Source organism: Perca flavescens, chromosome 12 (assembly GCF_004354835.1).
Source record: "Perca flavescens isolate YP-PL-M2 chromosome 12, PFLA_1.0, whole genome shotgun sequence".
Lineage (NCBI taxonomy): Eukaryota > Metazoa > Chordata > Actinopteri > Perciformes > Percidae > Perca > Perca flavescens.
This window is the reverse complement of record NC_041342.1, coordinates 25,879,809-25,894,084: the sequence shown is the minus strand read 5'-3', so window position 1 is coordinate 25,894,084 and position 14,276 is coordinate 25,879,809. Positions and strand designations below refer to the sequence as shown.

At 41.2% G+C, this 14,276-nt stretch overlaps 1 protein-coding gene across 5 annotated transcripts in view; it reads left to right on the top strand.

Moving 5' to 3' along the window:
* Positions 1 to 14,276, top strand: part of rnf220a (ring finger protein 220a) — a 288,419-nt gene that overhangs the window by 96,714 nt on the left and 177,429 nt on the right. For all 5 annotated transcript variants that reach the window (XM_028592718.1, XM_028592717.1, XM_028592716.1 and 2 more), the window contains one exon: positions 5,936 to 6,104. The gene's annotated coding sequence lies outside the window, so the exon portion shown is untranslated. The remainder of the gene's footprint in view (positions 1 to 5,935; positions 6,105 to 14,276) is intronic.

Genomic DNA, 14,276 nt, shown 5'->3' with positions numbered 1-14,276 from the left:
AGTGCCTCCCATGACAATTGTGATTAGTTTAAAGACCAGAGCACGTTTTTCTCCCATCCCGGGAATGTTGTGTGGACCAGCTGCAGGACAGGTACAGGATGGCAACAGCAACTGCAAGAACTGGCAAATCTGGTGCAGTCCATGAGGAGGATATGCACTGCAGTACCCCCCACCCCCATTGTTCAGGGAAACATTATTCCATTTCTGTTTGTCATGTCTGTGAAAATTGTTCAGTTTATGTCTTAGTTGTTAAATGTGTTAAAGGTCCAATATGTAATATTTGTACTGTAATAAATCCAAAAATGACACCAATGCCTCATCAGATATTAAGGAAACATGTTAAACTGAAATAATATCTTTTCTGACAACAATGCTAATGTCAGTATTTTTCTTTTTGAAATTTACATTCCGTGACGGAATTTATGTTTATGTTTTGATCTGTGTGTTGTTATCAACGGCCCAGTTTGACAGCCAGGCCGTGTTGCCAGATATACCTGTAAAAACGTAAACCCGGCACGCTACAGCTGTAACGGTAGTACAGCCATGAAAGCAGCAAACAAACGAACAGGATCAACGGAGATAGATTCTACATGACATAAAAAAAAGAAAACAGCATGTTTCTAACAGTTGCGTGACCAGAGACGTAACAACCCCCTGGTAAATATTGGAGATGTATTTGAAAGATGGAGACAGCTTGGATCCCAAAAGGACGCAGAGTTGGCTTATTTTCTCCTGAACAGGTAAGCATTAGCTTCAGGCTAATTTATCACAGCTACTAGGGATGGGCATTTTTTGTCATTTCAACATTTGTGTACTCACATTGAATTATATAGCTACAGTACCCGAGTTGGTTACTCGCAAAAACAATTGAAACATAGCCAGTAAAGTGATCTTGACTGGTCCTGGCTAACGCCGTTATGCTAACCCTCCTAACTGTTAACGTTATCGGGAGGACCAGGCAAGCAGCCCATGGCTGTTTACAGCGTGTAGCTTCTTCAGCGGCTGGAGCCGACAACGGTGAGTTATTTTAAACCATGAGAGGGGGGCTGTAAATCGGAAAGAGAGGACTGTGAGTTTGCAGTGTGTTTAGCGATTGTTGCCATAATTCTAAGCCAATGAAGTGTGTTCCGTCGGCAAGGTAGTGGTATTTTTAGCGTTTCGTATTGTAATTCTAAGCCGAGGAAGTGTGCCTGACTGGCGTGTGGAGAGGACAGTGAGCTTGTTGTGTTTTTAGCGGTTCATACTGTAATTTTAAGCCGAGAAAGTGTGTCTGTCAGTTGGTTACAGAGCTCCGCGTGAGCACGGGCTTTTATGACTGTCAATATAGCTAGCATCTACCGTTAGCTACTCCGCTGTGCTGTGGAGTAATGTCTGGCTATGTGAGACTAGCATCTACCGTTAGCTACTCCGCTGTGCTGTGGAGTAATGTCTGGCTATGTGAGACTAGCATCTACCGTTAGCTACTCCGCTGTGCTGTGGAGTAATGTCTGGCTATGTGAGACTAGCATCTACCGTTAGCTACTCCGCTGTGCTGTGGAGTAATGTCTGGCTATGTGAGAAAAGCGTCTAGCAACATTGTTGTGAATGCTGTCTCAGCCTGGCAACCAACGTGAACTTCGAGTCTGGGCAGGAGGGGGCGGGGGAGACGACTCTCCAGTATTTTGAATTGGTAGTGCTGTAACTATTTTAACCGCTAGCTGCCAGTATTACATACAATATTACATATTGCACCTTTAAGTTTGTTTAAAATATAAAAGCAGTTTAAAGTGCGAGGATGTTTCTTTTTTTTGCTGAGTTTATATATAATATCAACATTTGGTTACCATTGTTGCTTTTCCAACAATCTTCAACACTGACATATCCAATTTATCCATCTCTCCTGCACTCGTTCCTCCTTTTTTCTTGCCTTCAGGTTAAGTCCTGTTTACTCATTTGACCCCACTGCTCTGCTGTTTAAAAATGCATGAACAATAAATAAGGATGCTCTCTCTCTCTCTAACTCGCTCTCTCTCCATTCATCCATCCATCTGCTCCTGTTTGTGCAGAGCTCATTCAGGCTCTTAAAGGAAATGGGAATCCTCCGTAGTGACCCTACAGTCACTGTGGTGACTAACTGATATCCTCTCGGTCAACATTTACAATTCTTTGGCCACAAGCTAGGAACCCATCAGGAACTCCATGTCCCATGGGACATTGGAGCTGATGTTTTTTAAAGGGTCTGGCTGGGACCCTGAAGATGAGGCTCTTTAAACATGTAGATACACCGCAGGGTATACCTCTTATGTGAAGCACATACTGGAAGTACATATCCCAGAGGGCCATAGTGCTATAGGTTCCTCACTTATGCCAAATTCACAAACGATTAGGAAGTACAGACACATTTTGTTGCAACTACCTGTAGCGTTTGTGTTTTCCCACATGCATTTCTTTTCATTTTTTATTCATTTTTAGATTCATATACATTTTATTTAAAGTGTGAAAATCTCCATTGAACATGGTCTCAGTGCACTTTACAATTAAAGCAACACAGAAATAACAGACAGCAACAAAACAAGTGAACAGCAATTAAAGCTGTAATAATAAACAATACAAACCCAGCAACATAAACAATAAGTGAAAAAGGTCTGTTTGTGAACGACGCAGAGAGGATTGTGTGTTATAGTTGGCTATGGTATAATGAGTAGAGGTGGGTTTTCAATCTAGATCTAATAATGTCGACAGGGTGGGCTTTTTTTAACATGTAGTGGGAGGCCATTCCAAAGATGAGGGGCGCGGTAGGAGAATGCTCTACAACCAACTGATTTTTATTTTTTGTTTACTAGGGGAATGACAAGGAGACCAGCATAAAGGGAGCGGAGAGTGCATGCCAGTGTATATGGTGTAATAAACTCAAACAAATAAGGTGGTGCGAGTCCATGCAGGGTCTTATATGTTAAAAGAAGAACCTTAAAATCAGCTCTAGCATGCACTGGGAGCCAGTGAAGAAAGGCCAGAACGGGTGTTATGTGATCATATTTGTATATTGGTGTGCATGTAAACGTACTCAATGATGGTTCTTACTAGTACTTATATTAATGGTACAGCCAACACCTTAAAAAGGCATTCGAGACATCACAGTTTCTACTCATTACTAATAATGAGTAGAAACCAGACGACCCAGCGTTGTCTTTACAGAATCCTCTGCCTCTGTGCACCTGCTGCTTCGGCGACGTGGCCTCAACAACTGAATGTGCTGTTTCTACTCATTACTAATAAGTAATGAGTAGAAACTGTGATGGCAATAGCCAGTGTGATATTATGACGAAACACCACACACCTTCTTTCTTTTTCTGTCAACCTTCACACTTTGCAATGACATCCTTTCTTACCTTTAAAAATCACGTAACATCAGGTTTCTTCTCCTGTGGATAATGAGGGCAACTACCGCTGCTGTCCAATGTTCTTGTCATGCTTTAGCTCAACACACTTATCACGATGGCAGCACATCCAAAAATCACCTTTCCAGGCTGTGTAACCAGGGACACTCAACATTGACCTGCAAAGCTAAAATTGTAGGCTAAAGAGAGAAGACCTCAGGGGGAGAAGATGTCAAGTACAAAAATAACTTTTTTTACAAAAATTATTCATAGACACTTTTAATTGGGCATCACAGCCCCTTTCGGCATTAAGTCGTATTACATTCTGGCAAAAGTTGAGCCCCAGTTAAACATTTTTGTCAGACGAGCCAGCGTTCTCTTTACAGAATCCTCTGCCTCTGTGCACCTGCTGCTTCGGCAACGTGGCCTCAACAAATGAATGAGGGTGCTTCACTTTTCCCACAGTGTTGTTGCCTGTCTGAATGCAGCCTTAAGCGTGAATTATACTGGCCGTTCCAAACCTGGCCCGGATTTATAGCGCGTGAGCCGAGGTCACGCACCACTCTTTTCAGCAGCGTGCGACAAAGCGGAAACTGGAAGCATGAACGAGCTCCTGGGCAACGTGATGCCAGGACTCTCAGAGTGACTGCAAGTCTCTTTTGTAAACTTACCAGGTTAAGATGAGTTCTTTTATGGCGAATGAAAGGCTTGATCCGACCAAGTAGGTCATCGAATCAAATCGAAAAGTTGACGTCAATGCTGCTGCCAGTTCTGCCGTTGTTTACCTTTTTCTTCTTCTTCTAGTCCGTAGAAAGAGCAAAGTCTTTCCTCATTAGCGCCACCTCTGTTCCGGAGAAGACTGCAACTAGTGTCGCGACCACCAAAAATATCATCTTAAAGAGTGAATATATGTTGCATGAACCAGATCTGTATCTGTCCAATGTTGGATTGTATAAAACGTATTCAATTGTGTGTTCAATTCAATTGTCATCGCTGTTACATCTTACCATTCCTCCTTAATGCTAATAATCCATGACAGATCAAAATCCATTAAACACACTGCATTAAATAGGGGAATTTGATGCAAAAAATCTCAAATGTACTTTGAGTTTGTTTCAATGTCACATTCAGAGATACATCTGCATCATTAAACAGATGCCTGGAAATGGAACACCGGTACAATAGAAGACGAATAGAACAAAACAGACCAGCAAGGACAAACGTTTTAAAAAAGCAGGAGAGCCATCAATCTTTCCCCGGATCAATTTCCTAAAGGCCGGGAGATCAGGAATAGAGCCAGAATGGGGTTAATCTGTGGAAATTATTTTGTTATTAATAATAATTTCTCAAATATCTAACGGCCGAGAAAGACGGACTGTAACACTAATCAAAGCTGATGGCAGAGTCTGTCTTTGCACATCAGAAAATGTCCTCCCCTTGATTGCTTTAAGTGGTGTATGGATTTAGTTCCTATGTATTCACTTGCAAGTAAAAGATAAATGTATTAATCCCAATGTATTTCAGTTAAACAGCATGATTATTTGCCTGTGCTAGCTCAACATTTTAACCTCTAATTATTCTAATAGGTGTTTTGCTCATAAACAGTGGCATTCAGTGCCATTTCACTTGCTATCCATGGTAACTCAGCAATTTTCATCATGAAGTAAATGTACTCTAATTCAATTCAATTGCTGTGTTGCTCATAAATAGTCACAATATTATGTTGTTAATAGATTCAATGGTCTATCTGTGTGTGTGTGTGTGTGTGTGTGTGTGTGTGTGTGTGTGTGTGTGTGTGTGAGATTTTGGAGAGTTAAAAGAGGCATAATGAAGTAGCAAAAAGCTGACTTCATCCCCAGACCCCTGAAACAAGCAATTACGGCTAATTTGTTCTTTTAAAAAGACAAGGGGAAGCCATTTGTCCTGGACTACACACTCATACACACGAGCACAATGAGAGAATATTAATGTCTCCCCCCGCCCACCCTTTACAAACACTTAGGAGCTAATTATTGTTATTAGCATCATGGTTGAAATCCCTCCACAAGGACATGTCAGCACACTTCAACATCTGTACACTCCTTTTCTTTCATCAAAGAAACGAGAGAGACGGGAGGAGAGGAGGGAAGAAGTGACACATAAAAATGTCCTGAGATCACCTTGAAAAGGCCTTAATCAAAATGTTCTACACTTCCAAATCATTTTGTCTCACACACAATGACCATTTCAGTACAGCAGTAATTGCCCCTTACAAAATATTGGCCTAATATATACATGAATATTGATTTAGCCATAAGCAGCACCATTCCCATTATAGGCAATGTTGCTCTGATTTTACTATTAGTACCATCACACGGCCATTATGGACACACGTGTTTACTAACATGACTATATGGTAACTATAAAACATGGATTAGGAGGTGGCTTGATTCCTATTCAGGATGAATGCTATAAACATGTGTAAAAATCAATAAACTATGGATTAACTTACATATGATGCATGTCAATGGAGCAGCAGGACTAAGTGAAGTGTATTCTGCAACAATGTACCAGCGGTATGGTTTTCCACTGCTCTCCAGGTCTGGGCCACAGCGGAAGGAGTCTAAGAAAGGCAGCCCAGATGTCTTTCTCCCCAGCCATGACCTCCAGCTCTTTTTGGGCAGATGCCAGATGGGACGTATTTAACCCTTTCAGCGTGTCTGTCCTGTGGTCTTCTCCCAGTTGGACAAACTCAGACTACCTCCAAAGGTAAGCTTCCGTGAGGCATCCTGATCAGATGCCTAAACCACATTAACTGGCTCTTTTCAACACGTCAGACCTACGGCAGCTATGGTAATGCCACGTAGGGACAAAGGAACATGAAGCAAGTTGAAAATGGGCTCAGTGTAGTCGTCTCCTTTTCACTAACACACACCTAGCATAGTCATCTCCACTGCAAACCTTTTGCACACCTCGATCCTCGCTCTTTATTACACTGGCTACGTTTACGTGCACATAATATTCTGTTTTTTGCCCTTATTCCGAAAAAGACAATAAGCTATTTACATAGCTAATGAAAGTGAATATTCCACTAATATTCCCGTTTACATGTAGCCGTGCAAAATAAGATTTTTTTCTAAGTGTACCAGCGGTGGTGGACTTGTTGGAGCGTGCGAACACAGCGTCCCTCTTTCATTCCTTCAACCAGCTTCTTGAAAAGGTTGGCGTAGCGGTGTGTGCGCATATCCAAAAACCTGTTGATATCCAAGTCTTTGATAATGTTTAAAAGTAGCTTGTGTTCCTCCTTCTTATCGGGTCTGCAGCCTTGCAAACTGTTGGCTGGTTGATTTGTCTACAGCAACCATAGCAACGCACAGAGCTGACCATAAACCTGCAGTAAAACCCCTTATTGAGACGCATATTCTGAATGCGCTGTATACATGTCCAAATAATGCCTCTAAAACCTGAATAATACCGGTGTATGTCTTAATCGGAAAATGCTATATTCGGAATAAGGCCTTATTCGGAATATCCTACCAGAATATGCTATTTACGTGACCTGTATCAAATTCGGAATATTGTCATATTCGGAATAATAGTGGAATATTGGTGTGCATGTAAACATACTCAGTGAAAGAAACGTGTGTGACCATTACTGCAAGCTGTAAGCAGGTGATGGAGGATTCAGGGTTACCCAGATTACCCAGAATCTGTCCCTTGTAGATTTCCTTTCCCAAGAACCCATGGTTGGAGTACATCTATAACGCTGCCCAAGTTAGGGGCTATATTTCTACTAGTCTAGCTAACCGGATATACAGTGCTGGGATAAAGCCAGCAATCCCGCGTGTGATGTACCTTCCCTTTCGCTATCTCCGCTATCTGGTTCAAGACGATTGTGATTGTTTTAAAGGAAATACAAACAGGCCAGAGCAATTTTCACCTTCAACCAAGAATAGATAAGCGGTGTAGCCAAACCATACTCCAGCTGATGTGTGCCGCTACAGGTACAGCTGAGAAAAGGAAATACAATCAGTGAAGGGCAGTTTGAGTAAAAGATCCATAAATTGTAAGGATACGTCCCTGCACAGTGGTTATTTATATGAGACAGATTTTTACAATCGTGGAAATCATTTTATCCTCAAATGCGATTGTTGTGACAATTTGTGTATATGTGGCATGTTCACTTGTTTTTGCCAGACAACCAATATCTGGGTATCACATTCCATTATTATATTTGGCCAGTTTCACGTAGAATAAGGAACATGTGCAACAACAAAAAACAAGACTGAGGACTGTAAGGGGCATACACAATGGTTGTGTTTTAACAGTGTCAACACTTACTGACTGGATTTCATCTTCAAACTTAAAGAGACCGTATTGAGCACACCATTTTATCTTTCTTTGTTATTCTAAAACACAATGGACAGGTCTTACCACTTGACTGGTTGACTTTTCAGTGTCTACCACAAAGACACACCGGAGATGCTGCAGAATAAACACACTCGCACTCAGACACACAAAATTAACTGTCGTTCTCTCGTCTCTAATGCATCTGTCATTTCAGGGGTAAGCCCTTTTGATCTCTCTCTCCGTCTCTCTCTGACAGCTGGCTTGCTGCTCACTGGTCCTAAATGAATTGATATTTCTTCTGGCCACTTGAATTTGTCACTTGACTTCTCTGTGTAATCTTCACTCCTTAGTGACTGCGGTGTCTGTTCGTGTGCATGTGCTTAGAAACCTTGGTAACACAGTTCTGTGTTTTGGATGAAAACACATGGCTAATAGAGTTGCTGACTGTCAGGCCGCCAAGTCAGGCAAAATGCCTCTAGATGAACCTGTCAAAGGTGATCTCATTTTTCCTTCAAACACAACAATGAAACGTAATCGCCTGCAGAAGCATGACTAATACAGTGGAGGAGAAATCCAAATGTACTGGCTGTGTGAGTGTTCGCATGCACCTAAAGTATGCCGGCCAAGAGTTGTGTTATTCTTAGCTTAAATAGCAAAGTGCATATATTACAGAGTAAAATATCTTTATTCTAAATCTTTTGCTAGATATTACGAAACATAGATTTCTAAATGTGCCGCGTGTCTAGCTAGAAATGCAAGAACAGAGCTTTGATAAAAACATGCAGGTTGGTGGACTAAGGATCGGTAAACTTGAGCATGCTGTATGCTGTTTACAGAGGCCGCATTACACATGATTTATGGGGATCGAAGTTTAAAGTGCCAGAAGATGACATATCCAAAGTGCATATTTAAAGAAAATATTATCAATTTAATAATTCATTATCACAGACGATGGAAGGAAAAAAAAAACATAAACCATATTCCTCATTTTCATATCACACATGTAAATACTGGAAGACGTGGTAGCAGAATAATGCTACGGATCAGCGCAGTATGGCTGAGCTTGCAAGCGCTCTGCATTAGCGTTGAGTTTGGAGTTTTGGTTCAACTTTGCTTTGTTTCCCTGCAGTGTAACAGTTTGTGCAGTCAAATCAATCCAACTTCTCTGAATCTAAAGCCCCTTTCACACACTTCACACACACTGCAAACCTGAAATTATGTAGGCATTACCCGGCGGAGCTGTATGTGAGAACGCACAGGTCTGAATCAGTTGGATCGAGTGGATCGAGCGAGTGGACGTGTTATTGACGTTTCTATCCGCTTTCGCAAAACTGGAATAAAACAAACATCCAATTGTGGAAAAAGAAGAAGAAGGGCGATTTACACAAAGACGCTTACAAGAATATTTAACTGGAGAGACAATGAGATTTGGGTACTTTGGTCGCTAAGGGCCAACGCAGACCCACGCCCCCATCACCCTGGATGACTCCACAGTAAACACTATCCATCCATCCTCACCTGCTCCATCACCATCTGCTACGCTGTTGCCACTGCTAAGGACAAGGGCAGAGTTATCCACTCTGCCGGGAAGGTGATTAGCTGCAATCTGCTGTCCCTCCAGGACCTGTACGCCTCCAGGACCTGTACGCCTCCAGGACCTGTACGCCTCCAGGACCTGTACGCCTCCAGGACCTGTACGCCTCCAGGACGCCGAGGCGGGCAAGAAAGATTGTAGCCAAATCCCTCTCACCCCCGACACAAACTGCTTGAACCTCTCCCCTCTGGCAGGAGGCTGCGGTCCATCCGGACCAAAACCTCACACCACAAAAACAGTTTCTTCCCCTCTGCAGTCAGCCTCACCAACCAGGCCCCGGACCCCCACTGACATTGACTCTTAACTACCCTAGTCACTACACTTTGCATTAACCTACATCATGGACTATACACCTGCCCATTGCACATACTATATACTTTTGCACATTCTGCACTAAACCATTTAGCCTCTTTTTTTTTTTTTTTTTATGTTAAACCAGCCTGGTCTCACAGAATTCCGTGAAATGATCAGGAACTGTTAACAGCGCATTACGTGGCGGTGGCACGGAATGTGTGAAAATTCCGTGTGGACACCACAGAAAACAATACCAATGTAAAGTCAATGAGAAGATGACGTAGCATTAAGAGCGACTATGGCAGCAAGTAGTATGAAATCCCGAAAATCTGCAGAGGGAGGTTGGTTGGGGTGGTAGATGGGTCAAACACAGGACTTTCACCCAGGAGACCGGGGATCGTGTCCCGCGTGTCACCTTTCCTAAACCCAAGTTCCGTCGCTTTCTTCTTTTACTAAACCCAACCGTCCCGTTGTTGTCCCATGGCCCGTTATTTTTTTCCTAAACCCAACCGTTTATTCTTTTCCTAAACCCAACCGTCCCGTTGTTGTCCCGTGTGGAAACCTAAGCCCACCCACGACCTTTTCCTTAATTTAAGGGGCTGTGTTCATTTCACGGAATTCTTCCATGGGCCCATCACAGAATTCTTTGCAATTACGTGAAACTGCCACAGATTTTGAGTTAAGGGACCGTGTTCATTTCCTGGAATTCTGTGAGATCAGGTTGGTTAAACAGCTATGTGTTTTTTGTCTAAAGTTAAATTATGTTCCCTCTTTAGTCTCTTGACAGATACATACAATAGGTGAGATTTTTTTTTTTTTATTTGTGTGACGAAAGATTGTATTTTGTGTTATGTGTTGAAGGTCTCTTTTCTGAATATCAACGTCTGTAGGTGACCTGGCGGGGTACCAAAAGAAGCATTGTGATGTAAATCAGCTTAGAAAATGTAAATTGTCATTAAAATGTTCTTAAAAAAAACAAATCACAGACCCACTCTCCCATCTGCGTTTCTCCCCCTGGCTTTGCTTCAGACTTTATATATACCTGGCTGTCTTTGTGTGTCTGAGTCCAATCACTCCATATCTCTATCAAAAGCACTCTTGAGGAATATGGCACAATAATATTCAGCATAAAATCAATGGCTTGTTTAATTTAAACAGGGAGGAAGTGGGAAGGCTGGGTAATTGCAGAGAAAGGCCCACAAATCAGCCGTCCTTGTTATCCCATTTGACGGACCATTAAACGTCTGCAGGAATAAACATTATTTTTAGCTTAACTACCAGCTTCTGCTGGCTATAGAGTAGATGGACAAATCATTCGGAGAAAAAAAAGATAAAAGTGGTCTCAAGAGGTACAAAAGTCTGGGCTGTTTATTTATGCCATCATTCTAGTATTTACAGTTAATGTTTTTTTTCTTCTTCTTTTATTTAAATTGACAGCTGACACTGTGTAGCAGATGTGAAAAATGTTTCAGCTGTCAAATACAGATTTTACAAAACACTATTTATTGCCAAGCAGTCAGTGCATGTGTTGAGTAAAAACAGGTCATACATACAGTATTTAAAGCAACACTGTTTGACTTTTGAAAGAATAAATTTAATGAATAAAGTTTCCTCTAACTCAATTCAGTACTCTCGGTGGTTTTGCTGCTGCATCCTTACTTGGTCTGGTGTGACCAGTCGCTTATGGTGGCCATTGTTAGCTTATGTTTGCAAACTTTTCTGTCTCTCAGCCATGTCACCTTATGATCTAAAGCAATTGACTCAAGAGAATCTGAGGACATTACGGTCACAGTAACCACTGTTCAGCAAACATTACATTGTTATCAACTTGGTTAAGTTCTATTACGGTACATCGGCTAAAAACACACATCATTTTTGTATTGTTAGCCCTGTTCCTTCCCCTTACACACCAATGCTAATAATGCACAAAATCTTTAACAAAAGTGCTGTAAGCACAAACTAAGGTAGTGCATTAATTTTAAGAAGTGGTGCTAACACTGCGACCTCAAGCTCGACGAGGGACAACAATGTATTATATAGTGTATAAGGGGTTAATACGACAACGAAGAACCATTGCGATATCTCCTGCATAACGTGTGATTGAACAAAACACTACAATCCTTATTTTTATTCTTTTGATGAAAGGCGTTGCTCCCAATATGTACTGCAGTAATATCTCGAACCAAGTGTTATCCACCACAGTTGAATATTGAGGCCAATGCAGAAATGATTCACATGTTCTTCTGTGATGATCACTAGAACTGTATTGAAGTCCAGAGAAAACCCTGCATCTTCTATCTTAAAATACGAATTCTAAACTTTATTTTCAACAAGGTTAGGACCTCAGTAGTAACTACCCCCTCTTCTAATGTGTGACTTGTTTGTGATTTTGAAAACATTTTTCATCAAGGAGCTTCTAAAGACCTCATATTATGCTCATTTTCGGGTTCATAATTGTATTAAGAGGTTGGACTAGAATAGGTTTACATGGTTTAATTTTCAAAGAAACACCATATTTTTGTCTAACTGCACATTGCTGCTGCTCCTCTTTTCACCCTGTGTGTGGGGTTCGTACATGTTCGAAACCAAGTTTGATCTCGAAAAACAGGCAGAACAACCTAGACTGAAGGAAGACGTTTCAGAGTGGTAAGTTATTTAAATGTTAACAAATAAGTCTTTCATACCTAACGTCTTAATTCCACACCGTCTCCTGGACATGGCGATACAACTATCTGAACTCTTCGGGTCTTTGAGGGCGTGCCACACTAGCAGCTAGGCGAATATTACAACCTCTGTTACAAGGTGACGCAAAATGACGCGCGTTTGTCACGGAAGTAAAGGCTGGACTACAATAGAGCAGTTTGTGAACAGTGTTTTCTGTTGGAGATGGTAAGTCCCTTTGGGCACAAAAAAGATACATAACACAATAAGGAAAGGGAAAAAGCCAAAAAGCATGATATGAGCACTTTAAGACAAGTATAGTGCCGCCTTGATTGAAATGGTATGACATTGAATGCTGCTTGTTTGGCCCACCTCCGCTACACAAACCCCAAATTTTTCTTGCTATGGCAAATATGGCTTTCAATGTGAGCAAACAACCAGACAATGATTTCATTCTAGAAAAAAAGAAAATGTATTTCCAATGATCAAAACCATTGGAAATACATCCTATCAGCAGCATGGACAGTTCCAGTGGAGGCAGTGATATGGAGATTACTTGGACTATGAAATAGGATGGTTTTACTAGATGATGATAGAAGGAGGCCACTTCACCATCTTCACCTGACTGACTGAGGAAATTACTCTTTCTCTATGTGTCACTGTAGTAACCCCCCCATATATTTTTATCTCTGTGAGAGAACAAAGCTGATGTATGATACTCATGTAACCCCCCCCCAAGCACCTCTCTTATTTTTCATGGATAAGATGTTGCCCCTGGATGAATGTTCCCCTGGGGAGTTGTCAGAAATTAACTTTATCTGGTCTTTAATTACGGTACATGTGCTTTGATGCATCTCTCACACCCCCCCTAAACCCCCACATCACCCTTCCCAGCCCACCCCCAACACTGTCATTTTCAAAGCTATTTTAAGACAATGTGTGATTATCTGTGACATTGCTTGACATGTGCCTCAAGACTGTGTCTCTCTCTTCACTATCTCTGCTCTCTCCCTCTGTCTCCCGCTCTCTTTCTTTCCGTCTCTCTCTAATCAAAAAGCCAAACCATGCAGACAGCTCAGAGCAAATAACAAGTCACTCCCCGCAGGTGTTTGAAGATGACAGAGCGACCCGAGCGACGAGGGAGGAAATACACTCTTTTGTTTCCCTGGTCTTGAAGCCAACGCAATATTTCACCCCATATTTTTTTTTTTGCACCATTATTATTTTCGGATTTTTTTTGTCGTCATCCATGGAAATAGAGTTATTTGTAATCTAACAATGGACGTGGAATTTCTTCCAAATGATTTGATTTGTAGAAGCAATCCCCCAAATGCCAGGAATTGGTTAGAAAAAGTAAGGATCAAGCAGGTTGAAAAATCCTGAATTATGGATTTGGCCAGTAAGTCTTGAGACTTAAACAACCAAATAGATTTGGTTTCCATCACGTGTGCCATCATATACAGAATAGCCATGTGTCATTATTTATAAGGTAAATGCAACATTAATATGATTCGATGTAATAAAGGAGCTTTCATGTTCCAAGATCATGATCAAAATGCTATCGTAAAGGTTTTTAAGCACTTTTTTTTTCTTACCACAATTACACATTTTCATATGAATCTTGAGCCAACAATCTGCGTGTATAGACTAAGGAACATTTCAGCCTTGTTTCTGTTTTCTATACATTTCTAATATTCATCAGCTCCCATATATTTCTCCCACTTTTCTTCATGCAAACCAACTATAAAGACAGAGATTTATTTTATTTTTTTTAAACATACAGCAGCCAAGTCTGTAAGTGACGACTGGGTCAAATCCATATTGAAGCGGGTTTAGATGGCAAGCGGTGAAACATTGATGAAATTACCCATCTACCTCCCCTCAGATTGTTGCCCATGTATCATAGCCAGAACAAATACCACATAATTACATAATTAATCAGATCATGTATGTTTCCTTTCCCTTTCTTCATTTTTTTTTTTTTGTTCTTTCGTACAAGAGTCAAATGCATGTAATCACTTGTTCTGTAATGTAATCTGATC